This window comes from Lissotriton helveticus, chromosome 4_1 (genome assembly GCF_964261635.1).
Source record: "Lissotriton helveticus chromosome 4_1, aLisHel1.1, whole genome shotgun sequence".
NCBI lineage: Eukaryota > Metazoa > Chordata > Amphibia > Caudata > Salamandridae > Lissotriton > Lissotriton helveticus.
In genome coordinates this window covers 438,118,985-438,146,917 of record NC_136063.1, presented here as the reverse complement: position 1 = coordinate 438,146,917, position 27,933 = coordinate 438,118,985, and positions in this window count along the sequence as shown.

Genomic DNA, 27,933 nt, shown 5'->3' with positions numbered 1-27,933 from the left:
CCCTTGTTGAACCCCTCGCTCAACGGGAAAGTCAGCTGTGACCATCCCATAGCCGCCTCCCCCGGGTTTTAGCAAAAGTAAGCTCTTTAGCACTGGTTGGCAGTGGTAAAGTGCTCAGAGTCCCAAGACCAATAAAATGAATTATCAAAAATAGAATGTAAGCCACAAAATGTTGGGGGAAGAGCCCCCTAAGGATGTCAGGTCTAACAAAGTGTATACATTTTACTGATCTCCAGAGAAGCATTACAGGCCACTCAAATTCAATGTTACCCCCCCCCCCCCCACTGCATCCCCAAGAGGGCCTCTCACTCTGTTGAGCCAAATACACCCCAGTCCCTACTCCACCGATCCCCAATCCAGCCCTCCCAGAAAGCTATTGGGGAAAAAATCATTTACATTCTTTCACTATCAGTGACTCTTGACAGAAACAGTGTGACCATCTTGTCCCACCCACTCACCTTGAGACACTGTGACCATAATTCTGCAAATATAAGATTCTGAAGTCTCCCTAAAACAACAGATTTAAATATGTTTATTGTTGCATATTTCACAGCTTTAGTTTTTGCTCAGAGCTTTCGATTCTACTCATCATTACTCATCCCCTTACATCCTTTAGACCTTTTTATTGTTATTGCCTTTAGGCAGATAACATTTTGTAGGAAATATTTCTCTTATTAATATATGAATCTATTTTTTTCTTGATAGCATCATATAGGTGACAACCAGAGAATTTACACTGTTTTCGCTTTGAATATTAAGGCTTTCAGCAGCAATTATAGATTATGGTTCTGTTTTACTATATATGCGTCTAATAGTTCCTCTAATCAATAGGTAACATTAGATTTTTATATCCTATTTGATCTTCATATGTTTCACATTCTTTCTTTCTAATTTCTTTCTCTTATCTCTCTTTTCCTTCTTTTTTCCGTTATTTCCTCTTGTTCAATTATTTTTATCCGTCCTAAATATTATCCTAAAACTATATGCGTACTACCAGCTCACTTATATTTATTTTACTGTACGTATTTTAGTGATATATGCATTAATATAAATTATAATTCCCATTGAAGATCATTATCTTAATACTTCAGTAAAAATGGTATTAAACTCAAGCGAAACTCAAAACAAAAGCACTGGTGTGGTCCAGGCAGCAGCACAGACCTGAGCTAGTGGTTCTACCTTTAACTGAGGGGTCATCTAGATGGGAACCATTGAGATCATCCTGGCAGACTGCAAAGCGGAGGTCATGAGTCAATACTAGGAGGCGCAGTGCCCGGAGGGGGATACTGCTCATGTGGGCGCCATGCCACTAACCCTCAGTCCCGAATCCACAATAGACCTTGCAGGGCCAGCCCTGGGAGCCAAATGTGCCACTGAAGAAGTAGCTAACGTTATGTGTAGTAGGTGACTCTTGTTAGGTAGGTGCAGATTAATTATCTCTCAGCATCGACTCAGACCAAACAAGATGGCGGACAGCAGAGAGCTTGGAGTCAGACTCAGGCTCCATTGGCGGAAGAATCTGCTCTCCAGCACTAACTCGTTTTCACATTTGCTTAGATCTTAAGGCTCATCAGGACAGGTAGAAACAGCCAGTCACCCATTACATAGCCAGCCTCTATTCTTGGGCAAAACGAGCAATGACGAACTGGCAAGATGTTTTTCTAAGTGATCCAATGGACAGAGTTCTGAGACATTATGCAGTATCACTTCAGAAACTCGGAAGAACATAACACGTGTGAGTTAATATTCAACTGGATGCGCGGGGACTCCAATACACTGTTCTTCAAGCTCTATGCCTATGAGACTGTTATGTTACATTATAACGTGAGGAGGTGCGTTTTCAGGCGTTCGCTGACAAACAGTTTGTTCTAGTAAAGTGCCAGCGGCCCGCCTCAATATTAGTGTGCTCTGAAATCACTTCGTTAAATTGTAATGGATTAGCACAAATGGGAACTGTTCAGTTGTGAACCAGGAAGGTCACTTTTCGGCCTACTCAGATAAGTGACGTTGTAGAATACATCAACTTGGTTTATAGAAATGGGGAAAGTGGAGCACACTTTTTCCCGATTTTTGGCACAGGGCACGAAGTAATGAGCAAGGTTATAACGCTCCTGTAACTTCCTATCTTAGGACCCCTTCTTTACAAACACGTGAAACTTGAGATTGGTGCACAGTCAAAATGAACCAACAGGGTTGACAGTCACAAAGAGCAATGATATAAAGTGAAGTGAGCAAGGACAGCCACTCTGTTAAGTACACAAATGGGAGGAGAATTCCTACGACAAACAGCGAAAGGCGGCAATCACAAAACATATTTCTGTACATGTCCCTGATTCGAGGAAAAAGGGAAAGTTAGGCATGACCACAGCCACTGGAATTATACGGCAGGAGAGGGCCAAATTATGCAGCAGGGTTGAGCAAATTTTGTGGCAAGAAAATGCAAATTACGTGGCTTAATGCGTTACATTTTGTAATAGTATTATGTCATTATTTCAGCATTTTTAAACTTGGTAAGACTGTAGGCATTGGTTGCACCTCATTAGTACCAGTTTACCCATAAATAAAGCAATAAGCACCAGAAAGGTTCATCAGCCCACACGCCCTCCCCTCCGCCGACTACATCCTCCTCGGGGACCTCAACTTCCACTTGGAGAACAACAACGACCGCAACACCACCACCCTGCTGGACAACCTCGCCAACCTCGGACTCAAGCAACTGGTGACCACCCCCACCCACTACGCCGGACACACACTCGACCCGATCTTCTCTTCCAGCAAGGACATCGTCTTCAGCCACGCCACGGGACTCCACTGGACGGACCACAGCTGCGTCCACTTCAGCTTCAGAAGGACCACGCTCCACCATCACCAGCAACAGGCTCCCCGCAGAAGCTGGAACAAGATCCCTACAGACCAGCTCGCTACTTCCCTGAGCAAGAACCCTCCCACCAGCACAACCAACCCCAGCCAAGCAGCCACCAACCTCACGAAATGGATCAGCGACTGCGCAGACGACCTCGCCCCGCTGAAGACCCCGCCGAGCAGACCCGGCCGCAAGAAAGCCCCATGGTTTAACGACGAACTCAAGAGCTCCAAGAAGAACTGCAGAGCACTTGAGAAAACCTGGCGCAGAGACCCAACACCGGACAACATGACTGCCCTCAAGCTCGCCACCCGAAAACACCACCAGCTGATCCACGCCACCAAGAAAACCGCATTCAAGGAACGACTGGACAACAACGCACACAACAGCAAGGAACTCTTCAACATCGTGAAAGAGCTCTCCAACCCCAATGCCGGAAACAACAACATCACCCCGTCGCAAGACCTCTGCAACTCCCTCGCCTCCTACTTCCACAACAAGATCGCGGACATACACAACAGCTTCAGCACTCAACCGACGCACGCCACGACCGAACCACCGCCCCCCACCACCACCCTCCGCGCCTGGACCCCGATCAGCACCGAAGACACCATCCGCACGATGAACTCCATCCACTCCGGATCTCCGACAGACCCCTGCCCTCACCACGTCTTCAACAAGGCCGACGCTGTCATCGCACCCCACCTGCGGGACATCATCAACACCTCCTTCGACATCGCCACCTTCCCGGAGAGCTGGAAGCACGCCGAACTCAGCGCTCTACTCAAGAAACCATCAGCAGACCCAACCGACCTCAAGAACTACCGCCCCATCTCGCTGCTCCCGTTTCCGGCAAAAGTCATCGAGAAGACCGTCAACAAGCAACTGGCCGCCTTCCTCAAAATGAACGGCTCCCTCGACCTCTCGCAGTCTGGCTTCCGGGCCAACCACAGCACCGGGACCGCCCTGATCGCAGCTACCGTTGACATCCGAGCCCTGCTTGACAACGGAGAAACAGCGGCCCTCATCCTCCTGGACCTCTCCGCAGCCTTCGACACTGTCTGCCACCGTACCCTAGTACAGCGCCTCAGCAACGTCGGAATCCAGGAGAAGGCACTGGAGTGGATCACCTCCTTCCTCGCCGGAAGGACACAGAGAGTCCGCCTCCCCCCGTTCAGATCGGAGGCCACCGAAGTCATCTGCGGCGTTCCTCAAGGCTCCTCGCTCAGCCCAACACTCTTCAACGTATACATGAGCCCCCTTGCAGCCATCGCACGCCAGCACAACCTGAACATCATCTCCTACGCCGACGATACCCAGCTGATCCTCTCCCTCACTAACGACCCCGCCACTGCCAGAGCCAACCTGCACGAAGGGATGACAGACGTAGCCACATGGATGTCGAACAGCCGCCTGAAACTGAACTCGGACAAGACGGAAGTCCTCATCCTGGGATCCTCACCCTCCGCCTGGGACGACTCCTGGTGGCCCCCCGCCCTGGGCAGCGCACCCAAACCAACAGACCACGCACGCAACCTGGGCTTCATCCTGGACTCCTCCCTCTCCATGACCAGACAAGTCAACGCCGTCTCCTCGTCGTGCTTCAACATCCTGCGCATGCTACGTAAGATCTTCCGATGGATCCCCACCGAGACCAGGAAGACGGTCACCCAGGCCCTCGTCACCAGCCGTCTGGACTATGGCAACTCCCTCTACGCCGGAACCACCGCCAAACTCCAGAAGAGACTCCAGCGGATCCAGAACACCTCAGCACGACTCATCCTGGACATCCCCCGCCGCAGCCACATCTCCGGACACCTGAGAGACCTGCACTGGCTCCCGGTCAACAAGAGAATCACCTTCCGGCTCCTCACCCACGCACACAAAGCCCTACACAACCAAGGACCAGGATACCTCAACAGCCGCCTCAACTTCTACGCTCCCAAACGCCAGCTTCGATCGACCAGCCACGCCCTCGCCGCCGTCCCCCGCATCCGAAGAGCCACCACAGGAGGAAGGTCCTTCTCCTACCTGGCCGCCAAGACTTGGAACTCCCTTCCTACCCACCTCCGCCTGACCCAGGACCACCTCGCCTTCAGGAAGCAGCTCAAGACCTGGCTGTTCGAGCAGTAGCGGACCCCCTCCCCCCAGCGCCTTGAGACCCTCCGGGTGAGTGGTGCGCTATATAAATGCATTGATTGATTGATTGATTGATTGAAAGGTGACCAGTCTGGCTTTGCAAAGAGACATCCACTGCGCTGCAACAAGTGTCATCACATTTTATGTAACTTTACAACTGTTTGAGCTAGAATAGAAACGTGTTTTGATTAAATCTACAGATGATGGATTTTGTGGCAAATGCGGCGTCTATAATTATGCAAAATTGCCACAAAATCGCATAATTACAGTGAACCTCGAAATGATCAATTTCACAATGCTAAATTGTGGTTGTACAAATTGCAAAATTGTAATTCCGCACTTGTAGACACACACACATCTCTCCCCCACAAATGTCCTATCGGAGCTCTATGAGAAGGCCTTAGTTTAGTGAAAGCACATCAGTATTTCGTAATGGTGCCCATTTTTGTCTAGAAAATGATGCAGAACGTCGCTATATTAGTGCACACACTCCCTAAATCAGCCTCAATGAATACAGGTCTTGATTGTATCTAAATTGCCGCCCTATGTTTTATGTGCATGAAATAAAAAATGACACAAATGCTTCATATAATTGCACAAAGAAGTTATATTCCGCATAATTTACTCGAAATCCGAAAATATAGGCCTGGTAACAGAAGTATATTTATTTGGTCATTAGATTTCTAATATTAAATTAGAAAGGCCCCTAGATTCATTGGCGCAGATGAATTTTTAAATGGCACATAAATAGTAAGATTACATTATTACACAGGCGTTACCGTGAGCATGGATGTGACCTCTAAAAATTTCTTTTTTTGTGATCAGAAGCACATGTGGAATTGTTTTTTGAACTCGGTATACACTTAAGCATGGTTTTATTGGGAACACGGGTAATGCTCTTCAGAGTAATTGTTGGGGCAATGAATGTGAAAGCTGTTTTACAGCAAAGTATGGAAAATGCGTCCCCTAGCCAGCCTCAGGCAGCACAGTATACAAGTGAGAACCTGATAAGGAAGTGAACAATGTGATAATTAAAGAAATATTGCATTACAAGCACTTTCACGCCACCATGTATAAACAGAAAGCAATCCAGATGTTCCTTTTTAGGTAAAGTATTATCAGAACTTTCTGCCAATTGGTGTTTTTCACAGCTAAAAAGCAATTCAGAATGAGAGGTTGCTTTACTCTGAACAAAGTACTTTGCATGACATTTCTTTTAAAAGTCTTATTTTTAGGTCTGGCTACAACCCCCAGGTTCATAGGTCCTCGTCCCATTCATGACTCATGGAGATCACCATCTCCTTGACAGAAAAAAGAACACAAGGAATGCTGGTTTACCCTACCCCATCCCCTCCCACTGAGAGTACATAAACTGTACTTACCCAGCATTCATTCTGTTCTTTTTTCTGTCTTCGTCAGAATGAGACTGCGGGTTGCTGGGCTGCTCCTGCTGGGCGGAAGCAGCGATGGCTCCTTGCGAGGCCATCTTCCTCGCAGAAGGAATCCCCAGGTCTGTGGGGCTATCTGGGAGATGCAACAGGCAGAAGTCTGGCCCTTGGTGTGCTTCCGGGTCACAGTCGTGTCTGCCTGGCGGCTGGGCCCAATTGGCAGACGCAGATGGTCGTGGTTGGCACGTCAGAGCTGGACGGGGAATGCTCCGACAGTGCCTGATTTGTGGATTCCACACGGAGGACAGTCGGACTGGGTGCAGGCGTGCAGCTTCTGGAGGGTGTGTCTGGGTTGGCCTGGAGGCAGATTTCATTTCCTTTTTGGGCTGTGGAGGAGTAATTCTGCCAGGGGGAGCACCACTTAGTGGTTGTGTGCTATTGTGCCCTGATCTAATCTGGCTATTTGCTCCCAGTGTGTCTGCTCTGCTGTGGTTAGTAGTACTCCTACTTGGTGATCATGGGGAAGCACTCCAAAAAAATAAGCAATGCACTGAGACTTCATCTTCTGTGTCAAGTTCCTCCAGCTCATCTCTTTCCTCTCCAAAACATTGCAGGGAGTGTGGGGATGCTAAATTGAAGAAGTTGATTCGGAGACATTGTTGGAGATTAGGGACTCCCCTAAACCAAAGGGGATGAGGTATGCTCCATCTCCTTCTTCTTCAGGGTCTGAGGAGAAGGGGCAAGGACCTGAGGATCTGAAGGGAAAGTATGTTTCCAAAGACATGCTGCCGTACTTGATTAGGCATGTAAAATCAAATAAGGGATTCCCTCATGAGGAAATGCCTTCAACTTCTTCTGAGGGTTTGTTGAAGCAGTTCCAAAACTCAGCACCCCTGGATGTGTGGGTGCATCAGTGTATTTCTGAGGTCCTTAATGGGAATGGAGGGACCCTGATAAGATCATGTTGCTCCGCTTCATGGCTAAATTGTACCCCGTAGCAGGATATGCAGAAAGACCTGCCAAATGCCATTCCCGTTGATTCCTTTATGGCCAGTCTGGTGGGGCAGACCTCCTTGGTGGAGGATGAGGTCATCAAAGATATGGTGCATAAAAAGATGAATGCCTCCCTTCATAGGGTCTGTTTCGGGTCCCATCTCGCTCTTCAAGCTAGGATCTGTGGGACCTATGTGGCGCGATTGTTGCTGACCGATCTCAAGGTGCTGTTCAGATCCTTGGATGATGCCTCTGACTGTGCTGGGCTCCTGGATCAGATTGAGTTCCAAGTTGAATATCTTTTGTATATTTATTTCAATGTGTTCAGGTCCTCTGCCCTTTCTGGAGAGGCTTGTGTGGCTGGCCGTAGGAATATTGTTCTTAAGGACTGGTGGAATAATTCTGCCTAGAATGTGTCCATACTGAGGTTGCATTTTCAGGGTTCATTGTTGATTGGGCAGAGTTGGAAGACATGCTGCATAAGCTATTTAAGGAGAAGAAACATTCCTCCTCCCTTAGGAGCATGGCTGGTGAGAATCTGCCCTTTAAGCCTAAATCTCTATTTTGCTCCTCTCCATGAAGCAGTTCTCCAGGTCTCAGGGTCGATTCACTCCTGGTCATGGTTGGGATCTGAAAGTTAAATCATACACGCCTAAACCTCGTTACTGACTATATGATGAGGCAGGAATTTGTGGTCAGTGGTCTCCTACAGCACTTCTTCCAGGCATGGAAGCAGTCTACTTCAGATGCCTGGGTCATCTGGAGATTGTGTGTGCCTTGCTCAGGGCACATGGGTTTCTGCTGAACTGGGATAAGTGTCAATTGATGCCCCCTCAGGACATGATGTTCACTGGGGCCCGGTTCCAAACCAACCTGAGCTGGGTATTCCTGCCGGTTGCTCGGATCTGAGTTCTTCAATCCTTGGTCCTGGAGATGATGGGCAAGTCATGTCTGTCTGTTCACCTCTGGTTGCCAAAGTTGAGGTACATGTCAGCATCTGTGTTTCTGGTGCTTTGGGCTCGGGTTTACCTCTGCCCGCTGTGACTGTATCTACTGTGGGAGCTTCGATCTGGCAACTTCGATCTGGTGATTCCTTTGTTCCAGGCAGTTTGTCAGCAGCTGGAGGGGTGGACTCTGATCGTAAATCTCGAACAGGGTGTGCTGTTGCAGCCCGACCCTCCGTGGGTGTTGACTATGGATGCCAGCCCAATTTGGGTGGAGTGCAACTCTGGGGGACAGGTCCTTGCAGACCTGCTGGTCTCTGAGGGAGGGGCAGAGGTCCTCCCATTGGACAAAACTGATGGCTGTTTCCCGGGCTGTTGGGGGATTTCAAGCCTTGGTGTTGGGGTGCCACCTGCTGGGGCATTCGGACAACCAAGTCATGGCATATTTGAATAACCAGGGGGGGATTCGGTCCCAGTCCCTTGATGCAGTGGATCGGCCTTTGTTCCTCTGGGTGGAGCAACACCTTCTGTGCCTGCAAGCAATGTATGTACAGGGGTGGGCAGTGGGGTAGCAGATGCCCTCAGCCAGATCTTCCCTTCCTCTCACGAGCTGTGACTGACTAGAGAGGTTTTTCAGCAGGTGTGCAGGAGGTTTGGTGCACCTTTTATTGATCTTTTCGCAACCTGGCAAAATGCGCCGGTTCCTCAATTTTATTGTCGGGCCCCTCAAGTAGGGCCAGAGGGGTGGATGGCCTGGCGTTGCATGGCCTGAACACGTGTTGTAGGCCTTCCCGCTGATTGTTCTTGGTCCCCAGTTTCCTGCACGTCTCCAGGGCGAGTCCAGCTTGGTGATTGCGGTAGTGCCCTTTTGACCTCGATGGTCATGTTTCCTCTGTCTCAGTAAGATGGTTGTTCAGGGTCCATGGATGGTGCTGTGCTTCCCAGCTCATCTGCGGGTTGTCTCGTCTCTGGCTCTTCCTCGGCTCCTTCTCTCAGTCTGGAAGTTGAGAGGCATAGGTTGCAGCAATGGAGGCTTCATCAGCACCTAGCGCCCACTATTGAGCAGTCCCGTCGTCCTTCCAATATAAAGTCCTATGAGAGGTATTGGGGGAATTTTGGCCATTGGTGTGGTTCCCTTTATCTGTCCCCGCTGGCGAGTTCCCTAATGAATGTGTTGCAGTTTTTTTGGGAGGGCTTTGAGAAGCAACTGGCAGGCTCCACCTTGGGGGACCAGTGAGATGCCATTAAGGCTTTTTGATTCAGAAAAGGGGGTGGTGATGAACAGAGTGCCTGAATTAAGCAGACCACTCTTACCCAGTCCAAAGATCAGGGCTTGATCCATCACCGTTTTTTAGCTCACTGCACCATCCCAGCTCAGAACTTGGCTATATGCAAATTAGTCTGTTCCTGTCCCAGTGCATGATGGGAACAGGGCAAACCAAACTACCAAGCCAATTCTTATACTGGGAAGGAAACAAGCTTCCGGGGACCGGTTTCTGCCATTTCAGGCGTCGTCGGCCCGGCTTGCTTGAATCCTGATGGTGCAATGAGCAAGGGACTCACATCTGAGTATACCCTTCCACGCTTATGGTGGACAAAACCGGTCCCCGGTAGCTTGTCTCCTTTCTGGTGAAGAATTGGCTTGGTAGTTTGGTCTGCCCTGTTCCCATGATGCACTGGGCCAGGGACAGACTAATTTGCATATAGCCAGGTTCTGAGCTGGGATGGGGCAGTGAGCTAAATAACGGTGATGGATCAAGCCCTGATCTTTGGACTGGGTAAGAGTGGTCTGCTTAATTCAGACACTCTGTTCATCACCACCCCCTTTTCTGAATCGTTTTTGGCCACTATAGGTGTGGCAGGGTATACTCAGACATGAGTCCCTTGCTCACTGCTCCATCAGGATTCAAGCAAGCCGGGCCGACGAGGCTGAAATGCCAGAAACCGGTCCCCGGTAGCTTCTCTCCTTTCTGGTGAAGAATTGGCTTGGTAGTTTGGTCTGCCCTGTTCCCATGATGCACTGGGCCAGGGACAGACTAATTTGCATATAGCCAGGTTCTGAGCTGGGATGGGGCAGTGAGCTAAATAACGGTGATGGATCAAGCCCTGATCTTTCGACTGGGTAAGAGTGTTCTGCTTAATTCAGACACTCTGTTCATCACCACCCCCTTTTCTGAATCATTAAGGCTTTTTGGGCATCATGGGGTAATCTGGAGGATGTGGATGATCTGGTGGTCAGGTTGCTTCACAGTTTCTCTCTGGCCCGCCCTGTAGTGAATCCATTTTTTCTTTATGGGATTTGCCTTTGGTGGTTAAGTCTCTGGTGTCAGCTCCCTTCTAGCGTTTGGAATTAGTTACTCACTGTTGGACATGAAACGGGCTCTCCTGGTGTATCTGGAATGCACAAAGGTTTTTTGGAAGTCTGAGGCATTGTTTGTTTCTTTTGGGTTTGTGGTAAAGGGGAAGAGGGACTCCTCCATGTCCATTAGCCGGTGGCTGAAGCAGGTGATTGAGACCATCTATCGCTTAAATTTCAACATTCCTCGTCCCCTTAATGATCTCTCTGTTTCTTTGCCTCCATCTCTCATTTGATTGCTATTTCCAATCCTATGTTAGTAAACTGCACATTGTTTATTCTGTCTGACATGTTTACCTACCTTGTAAAGCCCTCTGATACTCTTGGGTCCAGTAGCGCTATATAAAACCTTTAAAATAAATAAATAAATAAATAAATGTCTTATTCCCTGGTGGGTGCTCCTCCGCCAGCTGGGGTGCAATGAGGGTGGTTGGATTGCCATTGCCCCGCTGCAGCCGCAAAGGAACCGACATTCCCTGGCATTGGTGCCTCAGTGTAGTGGCAGTAAAATGCTTGTTTCCACCACCATGAACATTGTGGGGGAGAGGAAACAAAGGGGCCCCTACAGGGTCCCCGGTGCCTCATGCCATGTGGATGCACACAAGGGGGCACAACATGTGCCCACCTGTTTGTAGGCACACCTGTTTCTGCATGGCATGAACCTTACAGGAACTGGTTTTGGTATTCCCATTGCAGTGCCCATTTTCTGAGGGATAGCCGTGACACACAAACCACTCATAATCTGGCAGATGACCCAACCAAGGTTTTGGCAGTGCGGCGGGCAGACCCAGCGCTGCACCGAAAAACTGGTAATAATGCCCTCTCTGTCCAAGCAATCTCTCCTGAACTTTAGTGCAACTTTTTTTTTTTTAAACCTTTATTTAAAGTATAAAAGCATGTGAATGACAACAAAAATATTGAGCATGGGTGAAAAACATAGGAGACAAAAAGCATAATAAAACAATACAATCATGGATGAATGATAACGGTGCAAAATTATAACGGTCATTGACAATGATAATACAGATGCACTACACGGTCAACTAAAATAAAACAGAGCGACATATGGCGAAATAATGGTACGAAGAGAGAGCACATTGCTAGTGTAATTTGAAATAACATCTAGGGTGATACACTGAGCAGGAGTGTGCACACAGCACCATGATTGTTAGTAATCGAGGATCGCTATAAATGCAATGCCAGCTGTATATGTAAGCAGAAGTTAGTATCGCATTGCTCTGATACAGAAACTGGGTATGATCAACCTACCTCAGTAGGGGGGATGCTGGATTGTGTCGGGGTTTCTTGTGCAAATAGCTGCCGGGAAATGTAGGTGCGGTAGGGTTCCCATATATCAACCGGTCTGGAGGTGGGGGGAGAAGGGTGCTGTACTCTACACTGTTAGTGTTACAGAATGCCAAACTACGTAGCCACTCTCGCAGAGAGGGGACTCTCCCACTGCCCCAGTGCAAAGCTATCTCCCTCTTAGCCAGCATGAAGCAAATTGCTGCCAGTTTACGAATGCCCTTGGGAAATTGTGCGACGTACCCTAACAGTGCAATCCCAGGTATGGGTGAAAGGGGGATAGAGAGTATATCACCCAAGACTGTATGTACCTCTAGCCAATATTGCTGTATCTTGGGACAAGTCCATGTCAGATGTGCAAAGTCTGCGAGGGGGGAATGGCACCTCTGGCAGTGATGGGGCCGGGAATTGTCTATCTTGTGGGCACGTGCTGGGGTAAAATACAGTCTCCGGAGAAATTTGAACTGTAGTAGCTTGTGTCGGCTATTCAAGGAGACTTCCGTTGTGGCTCTACAGCAGTATGTCCATTGCTCATCTGATATAGGACCGCCTAGGTCTGCCTCCCAAGCGGCTCTAATTTTAGAGTCATTATGAGGCTTAAGTGTTGCGCATTGTCGATACAACTTTGATATCAGGTGTGCATTGGATGTGCTCTGTATCACTACTGTAAGTGGGGGGACTTCGTCGGGGGCCAGAGGGAAGAAGGGGAAACCTGCCCTCAAGGCTGATCGAATCCGTGTGAGGACAAATGTATCCATGAAGGAGCGGTCAGAGAATCGGGTGTCTTCCGTCTAAGAGAACACGTGGCCGTCAGGGAAGAGGTCGCCGATAGTGGTAATATCAAATTTCCTTAACGTGCGTTTCACTAACTCCTCATCTGTAATGGGGAGAAGGCAGGCATTAGGAAGGGGGAGCGCAGGGGAATAGAGTACGGGCAGCCCCACCAATTTACGTAGTTTGACCCAGGCCCAGCTTGTGGTAGATACTGTTTGTATGTCTCTAGGGTCTTGGGGAAAGCCCGTGGGGAGGATTGTGAGCAGTTGCCTAGGAAGTACTAAGTCCGCTTCCGGGCGTAGGTACGGAATTCGCGCGTCCGGGTGGAACCATGCATAGGAATAGGAGCATTGGGCCAATAAATAATACAAATAGAAGTCCGGGACACCCAGCCTGCCTCCATCAGCCGGCATGGTCAGGACCCTCCAGCTTACCCTAGGAGTGGGGTCACCCCACACCAGGCGCAGAAGAAGGGAACGAAGTTGTTTGAAGAAGGTGTTGGTTAGGGGAACCGGTATATTATAAAAATAATATAAAAATCGCGGGAGTACCACCGTTTTGATGATTGCGACCCTCCCAGCCATGGAGAGGGGCAAGGTTATCCAATGGTTGATCTGTGTCTCTAGTTTGGAGATTGCGGCGCCATAGTTTAGCCGTATCAGCAGTGTGGTGTCTAGATGCACATGTATTCCCAAATATTTTACGGAGTCCTGGCACCATTCCAGCAGAAACTCCAGCGGACAGGGAGTGGTGCTGGTGGTAAGTGGAAAAATGACCGATTTGTGCCAATTAATATTTAGTCCCGAAAACGCACCGAATCTAATAATTTCCCGTATTAATGGGGATAGATTACTGTGGGGGTGTCTGACGTATAGAATCATGTCATCGGCATACATAGACAGCAACAACGGGCCCGTTCGGAACTGTAGCCCGCGCTGGAGGTGATTTTCTTGGAACTGCCTGGCCAATGGATCGAGTGCAAGAATAAACAAAAGAGGGGAGAGGGGGCAGCCCTGTCTCGTACCCCGCGATAGCGAAAAAGGATCTGATAATGTGCCATTAAGCCGCAGTCGTGCCGTGGGCCTGGTGTACAGAAGAGTTATGGTCGCGAAGAAGCACTCCGGCATGCCCATACGGCGCATGACCGATAGAAAGAAGGGCCATTCCAGTGAATCAAATGCTTTCTCCGCATCCAGTAAAATTGCAGCGGCTGGAGTGGCAGGATCGATACGTTGCAAGATGGTAAATAAGGTGCGGAGATTGAGGGAAGTAGATCTGTGTGGAACAAACCCTGACTGTACAGGAGAGATGAGGAATTCCATCAGAAGCGACAGTCTGATAGCCATTACCTTGGCTAGGATTTTGTAATCCGTGTTCAGCAGCGACAGTGGCCTATATGAGCCACAAAGAAGAGGGTCTTTCCCGGGTTTGGGCAGTAGAATTATCACCGCTTCCCTAAAAGTCAGAGGGAGTGTACCGATTTCCAGGGCCTCCGCGTAGACCTCAACCAGGCGAGGCACCAGGAGGTCCTTGTAAGTTTTGTAAAAGTCAGCCAAGAAGCCGTCCAATCCGGGGGCAGAAGAGCCACGTAGGGCCTCGATGGCCTCAATTATACTGTCCGCGGTAATAGGGACTAAGAGGAACTCTTGCATGTAGCGTTCCAGATACACAAGGGCTACCTCAGAGAGATATTCCTTCTGCTCGGCAGAATTCCCAGATAGGCGTGAGGTGTAGAGAGTCTTATAGTATGTAAGGAAGAGTTTGCAGACTGCCGGTGTGGAGTGTATTAGGGAGCCGTCCGGTCCCATCATGGAGATGATACAGGTTGGGCCTCTAGGGGGCCGCAGTGTGTTAGCTAACAGGCGACCAGGGCATTCGCCCTCTCCATAACGCCGCGCAATACAGTACTTGTTGAGAAAGGAGAGTTTCCTATCCGTAGCGTCTCGGAACTTAAGATAGAGTGCCTGATAGTGTTCCCGAAGGGGCATGGAGAATTTTGCGATCGATGGCGGAAATGTCGTATTCGAGTTTATCTAAGGTGGAACGTAGGTCACGGAGGATCCCTGCGTGTTTGGAGATGCACACTCCTCTGATATATGCTTTAAAACCCTCCCACAGGACCGCCCTGTGTCTACAGAGCCAGTGTTTAAGTCAAAGTAGTCTTCTATAGCTTGGCGCACCTCCTCCGTGAAGACCGGATCTAATAATGCCCTACCTGGGAAGCGCCAACTTTTCTCGTAACCTCTCTCTCTTGGGACCGACAACTGAAGGACAACCGGGCAGTGATCTGAAAGAGTGCGAGGGAGAGTATGGAGTGATCCCAACCAGCCGGCAATCGTAGGGGATACTAGCCAGTAGTCCAGTCTGGTCCAAGTGTTGTGGAATCCGGAGTAGTGAGTAAAGGCGGGGGAGATAGGATGTGAATGTGCTTCAATATCTACTAGGGAGTACTGAGCGCAAATATCTTGAAGGGCACGGCGGGAATGAGGTTTGGAGTCGGGGGTGGAGGCGGTGGTGTCCCTATCCTGATCCAGGAGTAGATTGAAGTCCCCCCCAACAATCAGGAGGCCTGTGTCTAGAGCTAGGAGACGGGAGGACAGGGATTGAGAAAATGAGGGAGTGTCAGTGTTTGGACCATAAACACAGACCAGTGACAACCTATGACCTAGTAGTTGACCCGTGACAATTAAAAAACGACCTTTTGGGTCACAGTGGGTGGCGAAGTGCGTGAATTGGAGGCGTTTATGTACTAGAATAGCCACTCCTCGTGAATACGAGCTATATCCTGAGAAATACCTATGGGGGCCCTATCCAGAGGCGAGGCCGCAGGCTGATGCAGTAGGTAAATGTGTTTCCTGCAAAAAGAGGATATCTATTCTATGGCGCGCGACATAACTCAGGACTTGCCTCCGCTTTCGGTTATCGTTCAGACCACGAACATTCCAAGTTACCAAGGATAGCCCAGATGGACCGGGTACATTACCTAACACAACCATCTTGATAATAACGCACAATTGGAAAAACAGCATCGGTGACCCATAATACTCAGTATCATCCCTATGTTCTGTAAAGTACAATACGTATTCAGTAGTGCCAAAAAAGGGAAAAAAAAATAACCACTACAAAGAACCCCTCCCGCCCACCACCCACCTTCTCCCTAACTAGAAAGAAGAATACCCAGACTTTATTCCCACAAAAATAAACCATGGAGGTATTCACCATGGGGCATGGCGACGCCACGCCAGTCAGGCAACCAGCATTAAGAGCATTCAAACAGTAGAATGGTAACTATGCATTTGAACGAGCAACAACCATCAAACAGTTGGTGAACCAAAAGAGTAATAGGAAGCAATTATTCAGCACTCCCGGAATGGGCAAAAAGGTCTACGCTGGATTGTGAAGACTGCTGCGACGGGGAGTGAGGACGAGAATCAGCCGGCTGACCGCTTTTTTTGTGTTTAAAATTGTGAAAGAATTCCTGTGCAGCCTGTGGAGAGTCAAAAATTCTAGGTCTGCCGTCCAAGTCCACTCGGAGCCGGGCAGGATAGAGCATGCCATATCGGAGTCCCAGATTTCTCAACATTGCCTTAACGCTCTGGTATTTCCTCCTAGCTTCTTGTACCATAAGCGTAAAGTCTGGGAAGAAGGATAAGTTGTTACCCTGCCATTGGATGTTCCCTTTCTCACGAGCCGCTCGGAGGGCAGTGTCCCGGTCACGAAAGTTCATTAGACGAGCAATAATCGGTCTGGGGGGCTGGCCCGGGCAGGGGCGAGGCCCCAGTGACCGATGTGCCCGTTCCACTACGAATCCTGGGGTGAAGGTCTCTCTACCAAATAGTTCGGACTAGAGTTTATCCACAAAAATGTCCATTCGACCAGTGGGCGTCGTCTCCGGTACACTAAGAAGGCGGATGTTGTTGCGTCGACTCTTGCCTCCAAATCTTCGTTCTTCATCGCTACATCTTTGAGGATTTTCTCGACCCTCTCCAGTCGTTTCAGCGACGAAGAAGCGCCATCCTCAAGGTCCGAGACCCTGGACTCCACCACATCGAGCCTGCGGTCGTGGTCCTGGATTTTTGCGCCCATATCTGCCAACTTTTTATCGAGATCATCAAAGCGGGCGTCCAGGGCTTTGAAGCCGGATCTCATTTCGGCAATCATGGCGGCTGCCAGGGAGTCCGATCCCGTCTCCTCCGCAGGAGGGGCAACAGCAGCAGAAGTGTCCATCGCTGGATCCGAGGACACATCCGGTGGTTTATCAAATTGGAGTTTGCTTTGCCTCGGGTCTTTTTTAACCATCTTAGAGGTCAGAGGGAGTTCAGGTAAGACGGCACTGTTTGCAGTGTGCCAAGGCACTGAGGAGCCGGACAGTCAACCTGCCGTTGAACCCATGGGAAGCAGGAGGGCCAGCAGGTGGGCAGACCCGGGGGCGTAAGTGTGGGATCGACGAGGGCACCAAAGCTATAGGTATTGATGCACTGCGGCGTGCTGCCAGGGTGGTATGTTCGTAGGGACTGTAGAGTGCCAAGTGGGTTCACTGCGTCACCGTGGGGACAGATATCAATGAGGCTGCAGGTGCTTGAAGTCGGTCACAGGCTGTTGAATGCCAGATTAGCCGTGCAACGGCATATTGGCCAACAGGACGGTCAGGCTGGATATCCTGTCGCTTCCCACTCGGGGGTCCAAACGTTCAGGCCAGATCGAGGAAGGGACGGGGGGAGAGCTCCACCGCTGTCCACAAGCACCCCTCCGGTGCTCGGAGGAGAGTGGGGGCCAATCGCCGGTGCCCCGCCAGCCCACCGCCACCCACCCGCCCCCTGTCTGCCAGGACGTCGCATCAGCCTTGAGTGTGACCCGGGCCGGCCCCCAAACCCACTGTGGGCCCCGGCGCCGAGGAACAAGGTAGGCCCAAAAACCGGCCTCGTCACAACGGCTGCGGGAGCCGGTAGGAGGGACCTCCCGGGGGACCGGGCGCCATGATAAACCTAGCGCGGGGGGGGCGGAGCGGCTAGCGCGGGCAGGGAAAGCAATCTGCAAAGGGCTCACCTCGTCTCCGTAGGTTCTGTCGCGGTGCCGGCGATGTCGCAGTGCAGGCCAGATCTCTGCAGGCCATGTAGCTGTCCAACGAGGAGGCGCATGCACCACGGATCGACCTACCTCGGCAGCACGGCTCCGCGGGTCACGGGCGGAGCAGGTTTGAAGTGGTTCCGCTCGCTCAGTGCCGATAAAGGGCTGCTGGAATTGCCTGACCGGCGGAGCTCTACGCGGATGCGGCCATCTTGGTCGCTCCCGTAGCCACGCCCCAACTTTAGTGCAACTTTAAATCTTGTCCAACTCATTATTTCCTGTGTTATGGATTGATCACTGAGCAATTCAGTTCTGTATTCCATCCTGCACCATACTTACAGGTTGTCCTACTTTCTCTTGTATTCTAAGTTGTTCCAGGCCCAAGCTAGATAGTTATTGTTTTACGTCTTGTCTTTTGCCCATTTCAGATGATTTGAATAAGATTGACTGCTATCCTAGAAATAATTCTTCTGAGGCTGGGTCACCACATGATACTTGTGAATTAGAATCAGCCTGCACAACACAGCAAGTGAGTCCCAAACATTCTCCATGACTTTCCCAGGTTTTGGTGGTCAACAACATTAACTTTAGACATATGGAAAGAAAATGGATTTTATGGCAAGACAGGAGGCTAGCATTATGCATTATCTTTTATTAACTCCTTCTGAGCAGCAACACTTAAAAGCTTGCAGAATGGAACTTAACAACATCACAAATAAAAAGAATGTTTAAACACATAAAGTCTCTGCGTCCTCCATTTTCTTCCTCTTTTGTTGCTGCTTCTGAGCAAGCTAAGTATATCCTTTCAATGATGTTTAAAGTATTGTTTTAAATATTTTATATGTGTGCCCAATTTATGGAAACTATTGTTTAGTGTTGTTGTACTTAATTATTGGAATTGTTTTAAATTACGAAGATAGATGTTTTAAATGTAATTTCAATGTATTTTTGAGTTATTTTAAATGTGCTGAAAAGAGAGAAGCAGGTATGTATTAAGATAGTTTTTAATTTGAAAAGAAAATAAATAAGTAGGATAAGGTTTTTTAAGCATTTATAAATAAAACGAACCTTGTTTTTCCGACGGTTTAATTCAAAGTCAGAGCTCGAGCGCAGCTTGTCAAAAGACGCATAGTCAAAAATGGATGCACGCATGTTCACTTGCATGATGAGTCCGCATCGTTAAGGTTCGGTGGGCGAGTTTCTTAAGGAAGTTGGGCTTCTTTAAACATTGAGGCCATTTTCTAGAGGAAGTGCATGGGAAAGGTAACTAGGCAACGAGTGTTTCGTGAATAGACGCTCGTTGCCGGTTGATCGTTTCGGTTGATGGTTTTGTATGCCAACGTGTGTAGGAAAATTTTAAGAGAAAAAGAAGAGAAATTTTGGTTTAGAAGGGAAATTTAGTTTATAATACAGTTGAAATTAAAATGGAAAATATTGGGAGTATGGAAGAAAGTAAGGGGGAAAAGTTAAGGAAGATGGTGTTTGAGGAAGTGAAGCTAGTGGTAGAGGATACTTTAAAACAGATTTTAGGAAAATGGGACAGAATGAATATTGATGAAGAGGAATATTTTTCAATATCTAAAGATGAGTATGAGAACAGAGGTCCAGGAGGTAAGTCCCTTCAAAAGAGGAGGCATTTCGAGAAAAATAAAAATAATAAATGGGGCCCAAGCGCCTCGCATGGATTAGGTGTCCTTGGTGGCACACGGAAGGGTCAGCAGAACGCTGAATCTCAGGGATTTGGTCATGATTAACATGACAATCAGTCTAGTTTGAATTTGGATGAATATATACTTGACGTAGAGTATAAAGATGATTACGAGAATGTGGAAGGTATTCAGGAAGTCAAATCCAGTCATACAATAGTATCTAGTGTGAAGGATCCTTTTGGGGATAAGTTATTTGAGCATAGTGAGATAAGGCATCCCAGAGGGAAATACTGGTGGCCAATGGAGCATGTTTCTCAGTATATTAAAGCAAGGTTACAGAAGCCATTGGAAAGGGAAGAGCGTAAACTTATGAGAGCAGAGTGCTCAAGGTCGGTTATTGAAGAGAAGGTGACTCAGACTCCTAACTTGGATCCGGACCTGATTACATACATGTTTAAAATGGGGAGGGATACAAGGAAAAATCTGGAAAAATGCCTGAAAATTTGTCAAGATAAATTGTTAGATATTTTGGGCTCAATGGCAAGAATTTTTGATTACGTGGAGGAACAATATCTGAAGGGTTCTGAGGTGGATCTTTTGCTCTTAAGAGGCTGGTGTCAGAGGGTTATCTGTTTTATGAGGAACACAAATGCGGTATTATTGTCAGGAAGACGTAGAACATTGTTAATGAGGATTAATCCACAATTGATGGATCTGGCTAAAAAAGAGTCAACAGATAATGCAAAAGGTTTATTGTTTGGAGATGGGCTAGTAAGGTCGCTGACAAAAAAAGTAAAGACTTTTACGACCCTAGAAAAGGCCCAATTTGCAATGAGAAGAGTGTTTCAGAGTAGTGGTTTATATGGTAGGGCCAGTAGGAGAGGGCAGTCTACTGGCAGGATTCAGAGCCCAGTATAATAGCTCAACCTATCAAGGATACGGTGGTTACAGAGGACAGGCAAACTGTACCCCTTTCTATCCTCAAAGAGGGAGGAGTCAAGGAAGAAGAGGAGTGCTATCAAGGGGTCAATCCAGTGGTCAAAGTCAAGGACAAGGACAAGGTGAGTATGAGGAGTATTTTTGGTTTTATCTCTTTAAAGATGGGAGGAAGACTGAAATATTTTAAAGAAAAATGGGAGAGTTTAAGCACGGATACTTGGGTATGTCAGACTATTTCAGGTAACACAACAGAGTTCGAGTCTTTACCAATTCAAACAGTGGAGCCAAGAGAATTAATTTTCCAGGGGGATTTACAGGAGATAATTCAGCAAGTGGTAAACCAGACGTTGCAGAAAGATGCGATTATTCGGGTAGAAGAAGGAGAAAGAGGGTTGGTAAGTACCCTGTTCGTAGTGGAGAAAAAAGACAAAGGATGAAGACCGGTTATAAATCTTTGCAACTTGAATCATTTTGTGAAATAGAGAGACTTCAAAATGGAGGGAATACATTGTTTGAGAGATCTGCTACAGGATTTACATTGGATGGTGAAGATAGATTTTAAAGATGCTTATTTCACCATTCCAATTGCAAAGGAGAGTCAGGTTTATCTTAAGTTCAGGTCGAAGACCCGATTATTTCAGTTCCAATGTCTGCCATTTGGCTTGTCAGCAATGCCTTGGTGTTTCACAAAGGTAATACGAACAGTGGTAGGTTTTCTAAGAGAAAGGGGAATGATTTTGATAATTTATCATGACGATATTTTATTGTTGAATTAGAATGTCGAAATGCTTTTGGAGGAATTGAATGTGATGACGGTTTTATTAGAGAGTTTAGGTTTTGTGATAAACAAAGAGAAGTCAGTTATGATTCCCTCTCAGAGTTTGGAGTTTTTAGGATTTGTAGTAGACACAAAGGAATGTTGTTTGTGTTTACCAGAAAAGAAAGAGAAAAAAGTAAAGCAGGAGGTTTTTTCTATTTCAAAGAAGGATTCTGTAAAGTTAAGAGAGTTGGCTTGTGTGATCGACTTTTGTCCTCTTCGATTCAGGCAGTTTTCCCAGGTCCACTTCACTACAGGTCGCTTCAACGTCTGAAGACTCAGAGGTTGGTGCAAGGTTTTTGGTACGGAGACATAGTTCATTTGAACAGGGAGGTAAAAGAGGAATTGGTCTGGTGGAAGGAGAATTTGGATGAATGGAACAAGAAGGCTATTTTTGGAAGCCAGTCGGATTTTGTTTTGGAGAGCCATGCAAGCATCTCAGGTTGGGGAGCATCTTGCCTTATGAAGAAGACAGGGGGCGGATGGTCATTGGAGGAGAGGCAGGAGTATAGAAATAGTTTAGAAATGCAAACAGGTTTGTTAGCTTTGCAGAGTTTTTGCAAGGATTTGATCGGGATATCTGTTCTTTTGCATACGGACAATGTAACAGCGGTAACTTATATGAGCAAGTTGGGTGGAAGCAGGTCAAAGAAGCTAGCAAATTTGGCAAAGGAAACATGTGACTTTTGTATGGAACACAAAATAGTTTTGAAAGCGGAATATTTATCAGGGAAAATGAATGTGGATGCAGATTGGTATTCAAGAAATGTTGTGGATTACAGCGGTTGGATGCCGAACAAGAGTATTTTCGAGGAGAGTGTGGAGTTGTTTGGGCCATTGGACATAGATCTTTTTGCATCACGACTGACCTTTCAGTTGCAAAGGTATGTGAGTTGGAGGCCAGATCCAGGTGCAGTAGCAATAGGTGCTTTTTTGCAGGATTGGAAGAGAATAAAAGGGTATACATTTCCTCCTTTTTCTAAGATCCAGAGGGTACTGGTACAAGTGAGGAGGCAAGGTTGTTGTCTGGTTCTCGTGACACCTTTTTGGAAATGTCAACCATGGTTTCCGACAGTGATGGAATTAGCGGTAGAGGAACCTCATTTGATAGAGGTGAACAGGGGCATGTTGGTAGTAGTAGATGGGATGGAACAGCCATTGGTAGAGACAGGTTCTCTCAACCTTCTAGTTTGGAGGAAATCAGGTGTACACGAGGAATGTCAGGACTTTCAGAGACAGCTTCAATTTTGCTCAATGAGTCTTGGGATCCAGGGAGAAAGAAAAGGTACAGAAGCTCTTGGGGAATTTGGCTTCGTTTGTGCATGGAAAGAGATTTGGATCCGGCGGAGACGGATGATGTGGAGGTAGCATATTTCTTGGCGAGTTTATTTGAGAGGGGAAGGTCATACATTACAGTGAACTGTTATAGATCAGCTATTGCAGCTGGACATTCTTTGGTGCAAGGAGTTTCAATAGGGAGAAGTCCTTTGGTATGTAGGATTATGAAGGGAATCCGATTAAAGAGACCTCCCATGTCAAAAGACTTGTGGGATATTGATTTAGTTTTTACGTTTTTTCAGGTGTGGCCGGATAATAGTTATTTAGAGGTAAAAGACTAGTCTTGGAAGTTGTCTACACTTCTTTGTTTAATTTCTTTTAGAAGAGTTTCGGATGTCAAGGCTTTGGAAATTTCTAGATGTATGTATCAACCGGATCGTGTGTTGTTTCAGATCTGTAAAAGGACTAAGACTATGTCAGAGTTAATTTTTTATCCAAGATTTGAGGATGTTTCTAAGCTCTGTGTGGTCCATTGTATTAAGGAGTATGAATCAAGGATGATGGATAAGAGGGGTGAGGGTGTGGATCAGTTATTGATTTCTTATGTGAAACCATTTAAACCAGTAAGTAATGCTACTATCTCTAGGTGGGTTAAGGCGACTATGTAAGAGGCAGGTGTAGACATGTCAAAATTTACTTCAAAAAGGCGAGGGGTGCAATGGCAAGTAAGGTTTGTATGTTAGGAGGTAGATTGGAGGACATGATGAAGGTTGCGGATTGGTCTTCAGCTAAAACGTTTATGAAATTGTATTTTAAAAATGTCAATATTGTGTCAAAATGTGTTTTAAAGAAGCTTTAAACATGCATAATGCTAGCCTCCTGTCTTGCCATAAAATGACGATTCTCATAGGTTTACTGATTAAAGAAATGAGATTTTATTAAAGACAAGGAGGCTAGCATTATCCTGTCCACCCTGCCCTTGTGGTTTGGGTGGGGTAGTGTTGGGTTATTTGGTATTTAAGGTGTTTTAAAAAAAATAATTTAATGTATTTGTTGTTTGTAGAGTTTAAGGATTAAAATGATTACCTTTGAGATTATGTTTGGATTAGTTTCATTTGTGAATGTTTGTTTGCTTTGCAGAAGTGTAGATGTTTTTCGATGATTCCAGTTTATATGTTTGAAGTTGTTAAGGAAGACGAACAAAAGAGGAAGAAAATGGAGGATGCAGAGACTTTATGTGTTTGAACATTCTTTGTTTGTCATGTTAAGCTCCATTTTGGGAACTTTTAGGTGTTGCTGACAAGAATGAGTTAATAAAATATAATGCATAATGCTAGCATCCTTGTCTTTAATAAAATCTCAAGAATCGCCGTTGTCTTATATGAGCATGAATTAACTCTAAGAGAGTAGGAGATTGATAGTTTTATTAATCAATCTGTTTATTTCCCTACATGTTTTACTAATTCACCAGGCACCCAGAAGGAAATGTTTAACATTATGAACAAATGTGAAGCATCAGCTGCACTGCTGGGAGCTCATCCCCTTACAAGCCCTGTGTGAGTTGCTGGCTAACTTCCTTAAAGCCAAAATAATCTATGTAAGAAAGATCATTGCTGATTATATGTGCAACATATATCTTCACCACACATAGCCTCAGACCTTCTTCATTTACTAACTTAGACCCTGTATCTAGGGATGATCTTTTATTTTGAAGGAAAGAAAACCCTAGTAAGTGTACTGATGTTGGTGCTGCGACTCTTGCCAGGTTTGACACCTGTAAAAAGTAATACAACGTAATCCTTGAAATAAGAGGTTTGGTCAGCTATAAATTGTGTGTTCAGTGGCAAAGATAGGCCTAGACCTGGTGATACCCTGAAGTCCTTGAGGCAGCCAACATAGAACAAGGGTGGTTCTCAGAGCAGTCTATGTTTCCATTTGGAAAAGTAAAAAGGTCAGGGTAGGAGACCCATGGCTGCAACAATTAGGAAATTTTAAGTATGTTCAGAACTTAATTCCCGTTGTGAATGTTTGCTAGAGAAGAATGTACAAAGCACTGGCTAAATTCTCTATAGCCTCAGATAGAAAGGACATTTGTTTAGGAATCTTCTTTAGCCACAAAAAGACAGATTTTTTATTTTGAATCTCCTGGTTTTTGGATCTATGTTTTGATTGAGACCTCATGATGGAGTTTCATCCCTTGAAAGGCTTTTGAGCTGCCTGACTCAGCCTGATATCAGTGCACAGGTATTGTTGCCACAAATGGAATTGAAAATAAATTGACTAATGGCTTTGAAAGCTTTATAAGTTATTTGGGAAGCCCAAAAATAAAGTCCCTCTTTCTTTCTGGCTAAAGTGCAATTCTGTAATGTTTAACTGTGTTCACCTTGGATAAAAACTGTTAAAGTACAATTTTTGGATTAGGTCAACATAAAAAGGACATTGCTGTGAGTTTTTGTATGTTTCACTGGGTCCCGAACAAATATAAAATATACATTTTGGCCTACATGCTTCCTCGTTGTAATTTGATTTTTGTGATAATTCCCATAGCTAGCCCCAATGAGATTTCAGTTTTTCATTTTAAACTGCCCTACTCGGCCAAGTTAACTCCTATGCAGGTCATCTTTTAGTTAAAAGCAACTCCTAAAAAAATGGGGCATTTTGGGGGATATCTTTCTGACAACAGGAAGGGGACAGGAGAAATCTGCATAGGGTGAAGAACAGAGTCTTTCTGACAAACGTGTTGTATCTTCCTCACAGGGACAAAGGGAGAGCACGCAGAACTCCAGTAACCCTAGAGATGTCTTTGACACCTTTGGGGGATGCCGCTGCTGTAGAGTCAGCTAGGGGTGGAACCAGGCCAGGACTAGAGGTGGTCCAGATCACCACTTCATTCTCTCATGTTGCAAAATCCCAAATTGTTGTGCTAGTGATGTACCAGCATTTGGGCAGCTCCCAATAAATGTCAGTCTGAGGTAGGAAGGCGATGTGGCATTCTTGGACGGGGTAGAGATACCCCCTTCCAGAACACTCAATTGATACTTTTAAGCCCCGGCCCAGAGCAGAGACATTTAAAGAAGAGCAAAACTATAGAAGATTATAGATGGACCAGCTTGCTGATGAACTCCTGCATTGAGTGGAAGAATGCTCTCAGGATTAGTACATTTTGGACTCTTTCCAGGGCCAGGGGCCCTGATCTCCTTACGTGAAATAAGTTTTGCTGGGGACCCTAAAGAAAGAGGGGCCCCTTGGACCTCTAGGAACTACTTTTGTCTAGAGGTGACCTCCTGGCTGAAGCACACTATTCAGGGTCAGGTACAGAAACCCTGTTAGAGCAATACAAAGGTGATGCTTGCTTCGTAATGCATGAGGAATACCAAATAGGGTCATCAGGTACCTGAGCGCTCAAAGTCAAATGCCAGGAAACAGAAGGACATGCTGGCCTTTGTGAAGTAATAACAATACAATGATTAATGTCCTGCCGGAAAGTTACTTTAATGAGCGGGAAAAACTCGTCTTTTGATAGTGCTCCGTAAGAGTTACACATGAGCCTGACAGAGGCTATGCTCGCTAGACGCCTAGTATTGGTTAACTGAAAGAATTCAATCTCATGCAATCCATTGATTAATCACAGTCATTTGATAGAAAGTAAATGCATTCTTATTTTTATTGAAAGTATAGGAACAGTCTGAACAAAAAAGCTATCTGATCACTGCAGTTAGTGAAAACGAAGCCAAGAACAAACAAATATATCAATATATCTGATCCCACACATCCATTCCTACCGCATTCAAACCTCAAGCAGTTTACACACTAAAAACAGCAAATGGTAAGAGAATCTGGAGGAACCATCCCTCAGATAAATTCAAAACATGCCTTCCATGTAAAGTGTGTTTAAACAATGATACATTGTTCTCAAATTACCCGATTCACAAAAGTAATCTGAGGCAAAATCCTAACTTTATGACTTTTGGTATTCACAAAAGGCATTTAGCAGTAGTGAGGTTTGGATTCCTAACTTTACTACTCCTAAACTGAGAAAAAATCCTAACTTTACCATTTTTGGTATTCACAAAGGGCATTTAGGAGTAGTAAAGTTAGGAATCTGTTAGGAAGCTACACACTGGTAAGTTTCAAAGGGATTTATTTCATATAAGCACAGTGCCACCAACTCCTGCTGCCGGCCAGCCAGCTCACCTGGTCCAAACTGTCTCACAAGAGATGCTGCCATGGCAATAGAACTGCCAGGCTCGAGCAGCACATAAAATCATTACAATACATCCCCTTTACTGAAAATTGCTTCAATAGATCACATAGTCATCATAACATTTAGGAGGACAATGAGACCTAGAAGAAGAACTTCGTGGAAAGGCATTCGGAGAAGGACCACACTTGGGCCACTCAGGACCTGGTGGAACATCTGGACATGAAAGAAACGAGGATTTATCATCTTGGAATTTCACTAGGCGGGACATGCTCCATTTACCACCATTGTGAACAGTGACAACATTCTTAAAGACAGAAGTTATGACATGAGGGCCCATAAATTCAGTGACACCCTTCCTGTGCCACCATGGTATCTTTATGGTATCTTTACGAGTACCCACTTACCAACCTTCCATGTCATGGCTCTGGTTGATTTCTTGTATTGTATTTTTATTGGTAAGACTTGATTTTAGCACCCACCTCCTCCTTATTCAAAACAGGACCTTCAATGAGAGGTAACCAAACAGGATTAAGTTTGGATAAGGCAACCCTCCCCCTCGGTATATGAAAAGGGGATTTTTGCAAAATAGTATTGAGGGCAGTACGATGTGTCCACAAAGTATCCCTCAGGACACCTTTAAGGGGAACCTTCATTTCATTTGCCCTCTGTACACATGCTTTTACCACCCTGTTCATGCGCTCAGCTAGACCATTTGCTTGCGGCGCATAAAGTGAATGAATGAATGAATGAATACGCATTTCTATAGCGCATGGCTACCCTAGGGCATCCTAGTGCATTTAGGAGCTAGAGAACATTGCCACTACTCAAGGAAAGAGAGAGGTCTTCAGCAGTTTCCTAAAAAGGAGATGGTTAGGTTCCAGGCGGATGGAATTGTGGAGTCGATTCCACAAGTTTGCAGCATGAAGGGTGAAGCGTCGGTCACCCATGAGTGACCGACGAATCCTGGGAACCGTCAGAAGATTTTTGTTATGTGATCTCAGTATCCTTGGAGCTTGATAGTGTTTCAGCATAGGCACGATCACCGGGGGGCCATTATCGGTGATCGACTTATGGACAGTACACATAGCCTTAAACCAGATTCTTTGTTGCACTGGAAGCCAGTGCAGTTGAGAAAGGACAGACCTAGCAGATGCCCGCCTCTGGACATTCAACAGAAGTTGAGCAGCACAATTCTGAATCACTTGTAAAGCGTTAAT